Source organism: Macaca fascicularis, chromosome 3 (assembly GCF_037993035.2).
Source record: "Macaca fascicularis isolate 582-1 chromosome 3, T2T-MFA8v1.1".
Classification (NCBI taxonomy): Eukaryota; Metazoa; Chordata; class Mammalia; order Primates; family Cercopithecidae; genus Macaca; species Macaca fascicularis.
Genome location: NC_088377.1, coordinates 142,401,600 through 142,414,550, shown reverse-complemented (window position 1 = coordinate 142,414,550; position 12,951 = coordinate 142,401,600). Strand labels below are relative to the sequence as shown.

The following is a 12,951-nucleotide window of genomic DNA, read 5'->3' as shown; positions in this document are numbered from 1 at the left end:
GACTCAGCAATCCCATTATTCGGTATATACCCAAAGAAATATGAACCGTTCTACCATAAAGAGACACACATGCATATGTTCATCACAGCACTATTCACAATAGCAAAGACATGGAATCAACCTAAATATCCATCAATGGTAGACTGGATAAAGAAAATGTGATACCTATATACCATGGAATACTACGCAGCCATAAAAAATGAGATCATATCCTTTGCAGCAACATGGATAGAGTGGGAGGCCATTATCCTAAACAAACTAACACAGGAACAGAAAACCAAATACTGCATTTTCCCATGCATAAGTGGAGGCTAAACATTGAGTATATGGACACAAAGAAGGGAACAACACACACTGGGGCCTACTTGAGGGTAGAGGTTGGAAAAAGGGTGAATATCTAAAACTACTTATTGGGTGCTATACTTATTACCTGGGTGATGAAATAATTTGTAAACCAAAGTCCCGTGACATGCAATTTACCTATATAGCAAGCCCCCACATATACCCCTGAACCTAAAATAAGTTTTCAAAAAAGGAATAGAATGTGTGTTTGTGTGCATGCATGCATGGGTACATATTTGTTAGTGAAGCAGATGGGGATGGGCAATAAGGAGGAATACAATAGCCGTTGGGTATGTATACGTAAAAAGAATTAGAACGTTGGTAGAAGAAGGATATGGGAAGATTTCTTTATCATTCTTGTCCTAGGTTGTTATCACTCTCACCACTGAAAGACAAGGTCCTGATCTGACATAGAAAAATGAAAAGCAGAAATCAAGTTGGAGAGATTGAACCTATACCAATGTCAGAGATTTCAGTGGAAAAGAAAATGGTGGAAAGACCTACAAGTATTATAAACTGGAAAAGAAAGCTATTTATTCCTGTTGCCAAGTGGCTATGAGAGAAGTATATGAGTCAAGCAGGAAGTAGTAGTCAAGGACTATGACAGTGAATAATATTATAATTGACTTTTACTGAATTATAAAATAGCATCTTCCAATTAGTGTTTTAGGGACTACTTACACACTTACCAGGCATACTGCTATAGATTAGTGCATTCAATTATCCATACCTGAAGTCTATCAGTTAAAATTTCCTAAAAATTCACTTTTAGACATCTAAGGCTATATTGCCTCTAGAAATGCAAGGAAGACTGAGCCAAATATGGGGAAAAAAGAAAGAATACAGAATTAATCAAATATATTCTCTATTGTCCCCATTCCCTGATTACATGCAAAGTTGTCCGTAATTTTTAAACCTATTAAAGGATATTTGGAGGATGCAGTCTTAAACAACTTTGGCTCATCCATTCAATTATTGGCAAGGAAAGCCTACTGAAAATATGTCTTTGATGTAACTTTCACTTTTACTGAAATATTACGATTTGTACTTAAGAACAATAACTTTTTATAAAAAATGTCACATGGAAGTAAGAATGTGGACATACAACACACGGATTGGGGGGAAATATTTGCAAGCCATGTATCTTATAAGGGGTTACTACGCAAAATTTATAGGGAACTCAAACAACTCGATAGCAAGATAACAAACAACTCAATTAAAAAATGGGCAAGAAGTCGGGTGCGGCGGCTCATGCCTGTAATCCAGAACTTTGGGAGGCTGAGGTGAGAGGATTGCCTGAGCTCAGCAGTTCGAGAGCAGCCTGACCAACATGACGAAATCTCATCTCTACTAAAAATACAAAAAATTAGCGTAGTGTGGTGGTGCAGGCCTGTAGTCCCAGCTATTCGGGGGCTGAGGCATGAGAATCGCTTGAACCCCCGGAGGCAGAGGTTGCAGTGAGCCAAGATCGTCAATCCAGCCTGGGAGAGAGAGCAAGATTGTCTCCGAAAAAAAAGAAAAAAGAAAAAAAAAATAGGCAGGAGAGCTGAATAGACATTTCTCAAAAGAAGACAAACAAATGGCCGAAAGACATATTTAAAAAATGCTCAATTCACTAATCATTACAGAAATGCAAATTAAAAACAATAATGATGTATCACTTCACATCTGTCAGGATGGCTATTATCAAAAAGACGAAAGATAAGTGTTGGTGGGGATGTGGTGAAAAGGGAATCTTTGTACATTGCTGGCAGAAATGTAAATTAGTACAGCTGCTATGAAAAACTGTATGGAGTTTCTAAAAAAATAGAATTACCATATGATCTAGCAAGCTCATGTCTGGGTATTACTCAAAGATTTGAAATGAGATTGTCAAAGAGCCATCTATACTCCTCTGTTCATTGAAGCACCATGCACAATAGCCATTCATGGAATCAACCTAAGTGTTCATCAACAGGTGAATGGATAAAGAAAATATTATATATATAAAAAATATATATTTAATATATATTTGTAATATATTTAATATATATTATATATAATATATATTTTATATACATAAATACAATATATAACATATATTTTATATATAATATAATATAATATATAATATATAAATACATATAAAATATAATATTATATATATATAATCAAATACTACCCAGCCTTCAGAAAGAAGGAACTCCTGTCATCTGCAGCAACACGGATGGGACTGGAGAACATTACGTTAAGTAGAATAAGCTAGGCACAGAAAGACAAGTGCTACATGTTTTTGCTTGTATGTGAAATCTAAAACAACTGAACTCATAGAAGCCAAGAGTAGAATGGTGGTTACAGAGGGTAGGGGGGTGTGGGAATGAAAAGATGATCAAAGAGTACAAAATCTCAGTGAAATACAATTTTCTTTTTTAGATTTACTGCACAATATAGTGAATGTAGTTAACAACAGTGCATTGTACATTTCCAAATTGCTAAGAGAGTAAATCAAATGTTCTCAACCAAAAAGTAAGTATTTGAGATGATGGATATGATAATTAGCTTGATTTAATTATTCCATTTTGTATTAATAAATCATAGCATCATTTTGTAATCTATAAATGTATAGAATTATAAATTGTCAATACAGAATAATTTTTAAAAAATCATGTGACTACCCAAGAATAATTTTCAAAATCAAGAAAAATATTGGAGGCTACAAACTTCATTATAAATGAATTTTTATTGCCTTGGTGGCAAGGCAGAGAGGACAATAAGAAAAATATTACACTAAAAAATATACCTTTGGGAGGCCAAGGCGAGTGCATCACCAGGTCAAGAGATCAAGATCATCCTGGCCAACATGGTAAAACTCCATCTCTACTAAAAATAAAAAAATTAGCTGAGTGTGGTGAGTTCCAGCTACTCGGCAGGCAGAGGCAGGAGAATCGCTTGAACTTGGGAGGCGGAGGCTGCAGTGAGCCAAAATCGCTCTACTGCAATCCAGCCTGGTGACAAAGTGAGACTCCATCTCTCTCTCTCTCTCTCTCTCTCTCTCTCTCTCTCTCTCTCTCTATATATATATATATATATATATATATATATATATATATATGTTTATTTATACATTTATATTTATAGACACACACACACGTGCATATATACAGATACACACATGATGCCTAATTTCACATTTTGGGATGGTGCTAGAGAGGCAGAGGTCTAAAGGAAGCCGATCGTTAACTACCTCCTATGGGTAGGCTCAGGGAACAGAAAATATTTTTATACTGTCCAATGACTTACTTTTATACAGAACATTACTATCTTATTATGAGAATCAAGGGCCAGCACAAATACTGCTTTTCCACATTTGTAACAAAATTAATTTTTTGCCTAATATAACTTTTATCTTTAAAACCCAATTACATCCCTGCCTAACTGATGACTTAAATTATTCTCTCAATAATGACAAACATTTCAAATACATGAGTGCAACAATACATGCTCGGTGTTAGTTATAAAAGTCCAGGAATGCTTCATGTCATAAAAGAGGGCTCAGATATTACTATATATTTTTTATTTTGGACTGATAGGCTATTGTCTTGGTAATGAAAGAGGCTTTTTTTTTTTTAAATAAATTACCCATTCATGTAGAAGTCTCATTTGAATGGAATTTTACTGTCTTTTGCTAAATAATCAACTTTATGCATTAACCAACATAATTTTGTTTTTGAAAGTAAGTATAAAAAACACAAATACTGTATTTTAAATAGTCTATTTCATGTTTATGGAAGTATGTGGCCAAGTATCATTAGTATTTTCTGAGATAGCATTACTATAGACTGCCCCAGACACCTGTTTTTATTTTATACTACTTAAAATCATACTACAGCAATGAAAAACAACTATTCTGCATAATCGTTTCGGAAAGTAGTACCATGATCGCTAGCTTTTAGTGAGTAATACTTTTAAGGATATCTAATTGCTGACTCCTAAAAATCTGGAGAAATGGTTGAAGTCTGTAATATTTTTAAAATAAATTATCCATTAACCTGAGAGTCATACTGTATTAATAAAATCTACAAAGCAGCTATCAATTTTATTAATAATTATAAGAATATTTGAAGTCATTCATTAAAGAAGAAAACTGATTTTAGAGATGTATTAAAGATGGGGTATTTGAGATAGAAAACACCTTTTTAAAATAAAGACCCCCCAAACCCAGCATGTAATCTTTATCAGTTTCATAGCTATCATTACATTTGATGACCTGAAATATTTATATTTTTTTATTCTACCTTCAAACTAGGCAATTCTGTTTTGCAAGTGAGAGAGCATATCATTTTAGAACTGATTTTTAACTTAAGTTATTTAGTGTAAAATGCAGAATAGGAGGCTCAGAGTAGTAAAATTAAATTATTTAAGGTTTTGTTCACTCGGTGTTAATTAACCACAATAATACTGTTGCCTTCTCTGTGTGTAAAATATTACCTATTTCAAGGTTTTAAAATATTTATTACTGCATTTATTCAACAAGAGAACTGTAAATGGTAAAGAGGGTGGTATTCCAATTTACCAATAATCAAACGAGTTTAGAGATGAATTGACTCTCCTAAACTCACACAACAGAGATGTAATGTTTACTCTGGTCTCTTGTTTTTGTGCCAAGCAATTTCTTCCCCGTGCTAGAAATTCTCAACTAGAGAGGGAAGAAGGATGGGCACAGAAAAGGGCATATCCCTAAAATATTATTATTACCTAGTTTATTTTGCAAGTGGCACATTAGACTCCTCATTCAATACCTCTGAGGCATTGAATGTCTCATTCAAAGCCACCCCCACTGAGAAATATGTCACATCCTCCATGGGTACTGGGCCCAACGATAGACCTTAAACTCCTATTTCAAGTGTAGGTTCTAACCTTATATGCAAAAGGCTGAGTTTAATGTTCCAGGAAGTGAAACATGGTATCCAGGAGTCGGTGACTGAAATAGATTTGGATTTGGTGAGGGAAGAATCAACAATTTTGCCAAGATTTCTGTGTTCACATAGGCAGCGCACATAGAAAACTGGAATGATACAGCGAAGATGAGCATGGCCCCTGCACAAGAATGACCCACAAATTCATGAAGCATTCCATTAAATAAAACAAGCAAACAATTTTGTCAAGATTTATAGCAGGGTGATTGAGAAAATGATGGTAACATTGACACAGATTAGATGTTGGGACAAGGAGGTATTTTGTTTCACTTTGTTTTTAAGGGTGTGGCAACCTGACAGGCCACAGGGACATAGTTCTCTGTTTTTGTTTGTTTGTTTGTTTGTTTGTTTTTGTTTGTTCCTTCATTTTAACACACAGTGAATTTGGGACTAAAAATAAGAAAGCAGATGCAAACATGCTAAATGCATGTACATAGCAGGTGTTTAAGCAGACATTGGGTGGGTGAACACAAAAGAAGGTAACAGAAGAGAGAATCTACCATATTAAAGGGAATGGCATTATCACGGCATATCCTTCTCAAATTATTGATTTTATCTTCCACTTAAAATCAGGAGATACTGTGAAAATTAGAACAGAAATCTCAGGATTCTTCTTCGGAATAGAGTTCCCAAAACTTCATTTTAGTATCATGCTTTTCAGTTCATATGACTTGGATTATTTATATACAACACTGAAGGACAATTTGTATGCAAATATTGTTGGCACAAGTCCATGATTAAATTGCAAAAGCTTGGAATGATATGGAACTTATCACTGATTACTTTCACAAGCAGCTCTCAGAAACAGAATCTCAATAAATCACTACCATTCTTCTACATTTTATACATCTGAACAACTAGCACCTTATCAGCATGCTAAGAGTTAGATATAGCAATCATGTTCTTCATGAGCATGATACAAATCTACCAAGAAGCTGCTACAAATTCATCCCTTACTCTTGTTATCATGTTTACAATTACTTTCCCTTTGCCGGTTTTACGTGGTTCATATCTCTGCTCAAATATTACTCCTCACCCTATCTCCTACAACTCCATTCTCGTCATTCACCATTCTCATACTCTACTTGTTTACATGGCACTTACCACTATCTAAACTTATGTATTTACTTGTTTATTGCCATCATCCCCTACAATGAAAATTGTATAAAAGAGATGAGCCTGACACTTAGTAGTTATTCCATAGGTATTTGCTCAATGACAAATGAAATGGATGAAATACAAAGCATTTTTGGAGAGGCTATAAACCTCTCATATACAGAACAGTAACAGCATAACAGTAATATCACATTATATCTCAAAATATCAAATTTTCCTATATTAAATGCTTAATAAGCTTCATGAAATTTATATTGAGAGCTCAATCTGGACAACTATAAAGGGCAATTAGCAAGTATTCTAAATTGTGCCAACTCTTTAGAGTTCCACAACAATGACTAGTTGTTGATATTTTGAGATAATTTTATATATTGATTAAAGGTGTCTTTATAAACGAAAAGTATTTACTGAATGTGGCTTCCTGATGTAAAATGTGTATTTAGTTTCTCTTATTAATAATCAAAAATTGTCCATAATCAAAGCACATTTGTTTTATTAAAAAAGTTTAAGTATATGATGATTTATGACTTTACTGAGTTTTATTACTGCTTTAAATGTTATATAATAATTGATTTAGAGTAATCATCCAAATAATCATCTTACACAATCATCAAATAGAAAATAAGAATATAAAAATAATCCTTACTATTTTCACTATATTCACACCAGGTATGAAACTATAGAGAACATAAACTATTCTGCAAACATATTATAAGATTGTACCATAACATAATGGCACCAACTTTAATATATAATTTTAGCCCTCAGTTGAGCTATATTTCATTATATTAAGTAAAAATGAAAGCTTTTGACCTAGTGAATCATCATGAGGAAAAATGGATGGCAAATGCAATTAATTTTAATATGTAAGTTTTATGCTTCAAAGTAGTATTTGCTAAACAAATACTCTCTGTCATTCTTTTGGTTTTGATCAGTGTAAGACTGCAGGAGCCAGGCATGGTGGTTCACGTGTGTAATCTCAGCATTTTGGAAGGCCAAGGCGGGCAGATCATCTGAGGTCAGGAGTTTGAGACCAGCCTTACCAACATGGTGAAACCCCATCTCTACTAAAAATACAAAAAATGAGCTGGGTGTGGTGGTGGGTGCCTGTAATCCCAGCTGCTTGGGAGGCTGAGGCAGGAGACTCACTTGAACCTACGAGGTGGAGGTTGCAGAGAGCCGAGATTGCACCACTGCACTCCAGTCTGGGTGACAGAGCAAGACTCTGTCTCAGGAAAAAAAAGAAAAAGAAAAAGACTGCAGGGCACATTACCCACTATTAGAGTGGAACATCAAGTCTAGATTTAGATTTACTTTTTAACCATCAACTTATTATCAAATGTTAATTTTTAAAAATATGTACAAATCTGAAGCACTCCATTAGTAGCTTTTAGGGAATCTATTATTAAAATTCAGCCTGCAGCAAAGGACATTAGTAAAAGGAAAGAGTTTCTAAACAAAATATTTAACACTCAAAGTAGTAAACATATGGACAAGAATGTAGGAATTTCAACAGTCAGTTTTTATTAGATGTATCCAGACAAATAAGTAACTTTTAAACTTTTCTAAAATCTGAAATCACTTTAACATTTCCAGAGGTCTTTTAAAGATCTTTTGAGAAGGACAGGTTACAGCTTGGCGGAGCTATTCATTTACTGTGACAAATTATTTTCCTGTGATGAGGAATGGTTGTACTAGAAGATATAAATTAATTGATAAGTACATGAGTTGTCAAAAAATGGTTTCATCAAAAATACTAAAAGCCAGGAGTTTTTGTTTTTTGGTTTTTTTTTTTTGAGACGGAGTCTCGCTCTGTCGCCCAGGCTGGAATGCAGTGGCCGGATCTCAGCTCACTGCAAGCTCTGCCTCCCGGGTTCACGGCATTCTCCTGCTTCAGCCTCCCAAGTAGCTGGGACTACAGGCGCCCGCCACCATGCTCGGCTAATTTTTTGTATTTTTTAGTAGAGACGTGTTTCACCGTGTTAGCCAGGATGGTCTCGATCTCCTGACCTCGTGATCCGCCCATCTCGGCCTCCCAAAGTGCTGGGATTACAGGCTTGAGCCACTGCGCCCGGCCAAGCCAGGAGATCTTTGAACCAGAGTCCAGGTTTAGAAGACCTAGTGGAGGGATGCTCTTGGATCTGTTCTACCTATGGAACTCTCTTTTGCTTCTTCCCAGGTCTCCTTTGTTTCTGTGCTAGTGAAACAAAAATCCTGGATGTAGAACTCCTCCATGTATTATCTATACTGGAAATTTCAGAAAGTGATGGACTATAGGCAAATGTGCTTTAAAATAAAGCTTAACTTGATCCAAGCAAGATGTATAGCTATATGTTTCTTAAATGTTTTATACCATTTGATCACCTATGTGAAGGAAGTCTTTGTTTAAACACAACTCAAATAGCCATTTTGGTTTTGACTTTTTGTTTGTTTTCTTTGATAATATGTATTATAATTTTCATTAAAATATTTCAGAATAAACATTTTATATATGTGTTTTCTATGTCTATGTCTGTGTAAGATGTGTAAGTAAACTTTAATCTACACCTTATGGACAATTAGTTAGCAAAGGAATAACTTAACCAAGACTCAACACTCTAAAGGAGATTACTTAGAGACTTCAAATGTTTGCACATCTACATTGGATTGTTATTAATTTCTATTAGGAATCTTGGAAATGAATTTCTATTGCCAAAATTAAGCGTGTTCAGGATATATAGTTGGTTAGAAAAATTGTAGTGGATTCATTGTTATTACATGAACAAAGCATAATAACTTGGCCCAATAGCTTAATATAATAAGGGCAGGGCTTTTGGTCTTCTCTGTCAGAGGTACATAAAGTTCAATCCAGTGGTAGTGGGTGAAGTGGTTGACACTGTAAATAACTTGAGGGTAAAAGACATCTGTAGCAATTTATCAGAGTAATTTTATATCTTTGAGTTCTAAATATACTAACAAAACAAACACACCAACAAAAACAACTAGAAACTTGCATTTTGTATTTTAAAAATGTTCTAGTAATTCACTATTAATTTTTAGTATATTTTTTAAAAATATTAGTCTTCAAAAGATTAAGAAAAAAATAATATATTGAGACACACTAGCCTAGTTCCTTGTTAGCTTTATATTCTTCCATCTACCCTAAATAGAAATTGTTGGGTTTGCTATCATAATATCACTGAGTTTTCCAAAAGAGTAATCTTTTAATGCATGGAGCTGTCATGGGACCTGAAGGCTGAGGAAGTTGTGTGAATGTTTGCTTTTTACCATTTCCTGTCCTTTTGCTTTTCCTTTCCTTGTTTTTTTCTGCTTAATAAAAATATTGTTATGTTTGACAAAATTTGACCTGTCAAATGTAATGCAATGATCTTCAAAATTAAATTACATTTCAATGTAATACCCTACCTGGTATCCAGGTTGTGGGTGGCTGTACAAACTCCAATATTTACCAAAATAACTTTCCAGTTGCTAAAATGCCAAATAGGCTTTTGCCATTTCTTTCCCAAGTTTAATCAGCCTTTTGCCACCGCTCCTATTTTGAAACCCATGTAATTTGTATTTCCTGTTGTTTTTTTCAAAGGCTCAGATGTATAGACTCATTACTAAGAAGGTGAATACACAATCTTTGTGAAAGAGCAGAATTATATATGAAGTTATAAAAGATACCCAAAGAACTTTCTCCAGGGGATTATAACTAAATCTTCACTCCCAGCTGCCTCACTTGTCAATCAGCCAGAGTGTGACCAAAATGGCAGCAGGTAAATGTGAACAATCCAATACTGACCATAAGCACATAAGATGAAACCACTCACCCTTGTCCTTCTTCAGGGTAGAAATCTGCTTCAGTAGTACTTTCAAATACAAAGGATAATAATATGGCAATAACAACTGGCAGCGTTCCCAGATTTTACTGCTGTCTAATTTTGTATTAACTTCAAGAAAGATGAATTTCTTAATAAGGAATTAGGGCTTTGAGTTGCTGTCTAGAGCAAACTGGCAATTTGACTGATATCCTACATGTAAACCTTAATGATTACCACTTAGATATTTAAGTCTGCAGTTGCTCCCACTAGGTTTATTACGAGAGAAATAATCACCTCTACAGATGTCTTTTGACACATAATAAATTGAAAAGCATGAAATCCTTTCTATAAAGTATTTGTTTTGGAATATCTACTTTCCAAAAACATGACTATTTTTGAATCAGTGTATTCCCACAAAAAAAAAAAAAAGCATGTGTGGTGGGGGGGCGGTGGGGGAGAGGTGGGGCGAGCGTGTGTTGCTACTCTGGAAGTTAAAGTGATTGAAATATTGTTCTATTGTTGCTCTACCAGCATCAATTTAGTTTTGCTTTATGAAACATTTGAAATGAAAAGCAGGGTAAATCTATTAAGACTTAAAAGTGATTCATACTATGTGATTGTGGAACTGGGTTTATCTGTCTGACATTATTAGTAAAATAGTTGCCTTATGTCACATAAACATCTGGACCATGACAACACTACCCTGTTAGCAAATTAAAATACCTCTTTAAAAACCCCTCACAAGTCACCTTTTATATAGTCTTCCTAAAAATAGGTAAAGGCATAATTATGTAAATTCCAAAAGAGAATTGTTTCAATCAGCATCATAAGGTGCACAGTAATTTGGCTCAAGGATGATTATAAGATTTTAAAATATGTAAAATGGGATACATATCTGCTCATAAAATCAAGTATTTAATTTATTCTTTATTAGTAAACCTATTAATTTCTTACATTAAGAAGACTTTCCCCTACAAATAATATAGAATTTCTGATTCAATCTAGATTCGTGGAGAGCATTTAGTTACTTTTCCAAACACGAAATCATAAATGAAGAAGATGAGAGAAACCCAATTCTTAATCCTGTAAGTTACTTGAAAGTATACTTTTCATTAATTTTGGCTTTAAAAATTGAACTTAAAATCTTCATAGAGATATTTCATGTTGTTAGTACATTGACTAATTTAAAAATTGTTTGAATGGAAATATGTAAGGTGAGAGAACATGACATTGATAACACACAGATATGTGCAAAGCACCCACAGGAAGACCTACCCATCAGAAATATGAGGAGTCAGCAAATAAATGATTGAGGATTTCTTCACCATCAAATGCCACTTTGTAAAATGTGACAGACCAGGAAGTTAGGATGATCTAAATTAAACTGAAGCCCACATGTATAATCCCTCACAGTTTCTAAATAACTTTCACGGATAGCATCTCATTTCGTCTAAAAAACATTAAAAGGTAAGCAAAGCCAGCAAGTATCTTCGTCTCTTATTTGAGGACGCCAATGTAAAAATAGGATAATTGACTTGAGGACTATCACACAACTGGTATGGAGAGATGTTAGATTCTTTGGTACTTTCACTCAATTCATCCCCACATCCTATGTGTCAGGAAATGGGCATGTTTCCTACACGACTGAGGATTAATGATCCTAGCCCATGACCCACCACTAAATTAATATGTTCCGTAGAACTAGGGATGTCAGGATACTAGTCAAAGAAATCAAGTTGGCTGTGGATAAAGAGGATAATTTTAGCTTTGTCTCCTTTTTGTTTAAAGCCGTTAAGCAAGATTTAAGCAGTTATAGCTGGATTAAAAATCTCAATCTGCCATCCTTATACCACTACAAACTCTGTGGGAGATTTGAAACACATGTCTGTATTTTCAGGGATTTTTTCCCCCCAAGAATCCTCAATGCACAAAAGAAGCAAAACAAGTTGATCTCAAGAAATGAAGGGCATATGAGGGTAATGGATGGATAAAGAACCTAAACTCAAAGTGAAATAATAAAGTACAAATCAATGAGTGAATAAAATAACTACCAGCGGTAAATTTTAACATCGGTGAATCCCCCTCAAAAACTCAAATCTATTAAGAGTCAATTTTAAGAAATTGAGCAGCTTCAGAAAACCAGATGTAAGGATTATGTTAATCTTTTATATCTTGCTCACTTCTTAAACAAGATGCCTGCCTTTCATTCATGTCGAGTTTCACTGTCAAGTAAAGACTAAGCATTCCAAAATCCAAGATAAAACGTCACATTGACACTTAAACCTTTTTTTGACATTTGGTCAGAGCTGAAAAGCCAGCCAACCATGATTTTTTGACAGAATGACAGAAATAAGCAAAGCAGTTTCCTCATTCCCTTTGTTCATGTAAGCAGCAATATAATAACTAAAACATCTTTCCCAAAGTATGTTCCACAAGATGTTAACAGCTATTATGTGGGAAAAAATGTTCCATGGTCAAATAAATGTGACAATCATTGTGTAAAACCAAATTGAGAAGTTCTCTTTATTTCAGGGGCCCTTATGACCATAATTATACTTCTGGTTATAAAACCCCTATGTTTCATGACGATGTACTAGGAATTGTGGCTCTAAGGAAAGGATCTAGTTATTCTTCCTACTATGAGCACAACTTGACCAGGCCTAACACACTGAAATAGTAAAGAGCTTCTCTGTATGTTCTGGGCTTCATGTACCACCATTGTGTAGGAATACAAT

General features: G+C 34.4%; 1 protein-coding gene and 1 non-coding gene across 24 annotated transcripts in view; one reads left to right on the top strand and one right to left on the bottom strand.

The window, feature by feature from the left end:
• MAGI2 (membrane associated guanylate kinase, WW and PDZ domain containing 2) overlaps window positions 1-12,951 on the bottom strand; it is a 1,469,004-nt gene that overhangs the window by 1,031,929 nt on the left and 424,124 nt on the right. The window lies entirely within an intron of this gene.
• LOC123572575 (U6 spliceosomal RNA) lies at window positions 5,358-5,463 on the top strand. Its single transcript, XR_006697144.2, has one exon. It is a non-coding gene; the product is annotated as a U6 spliceosomal RNA (small nuclear RNA).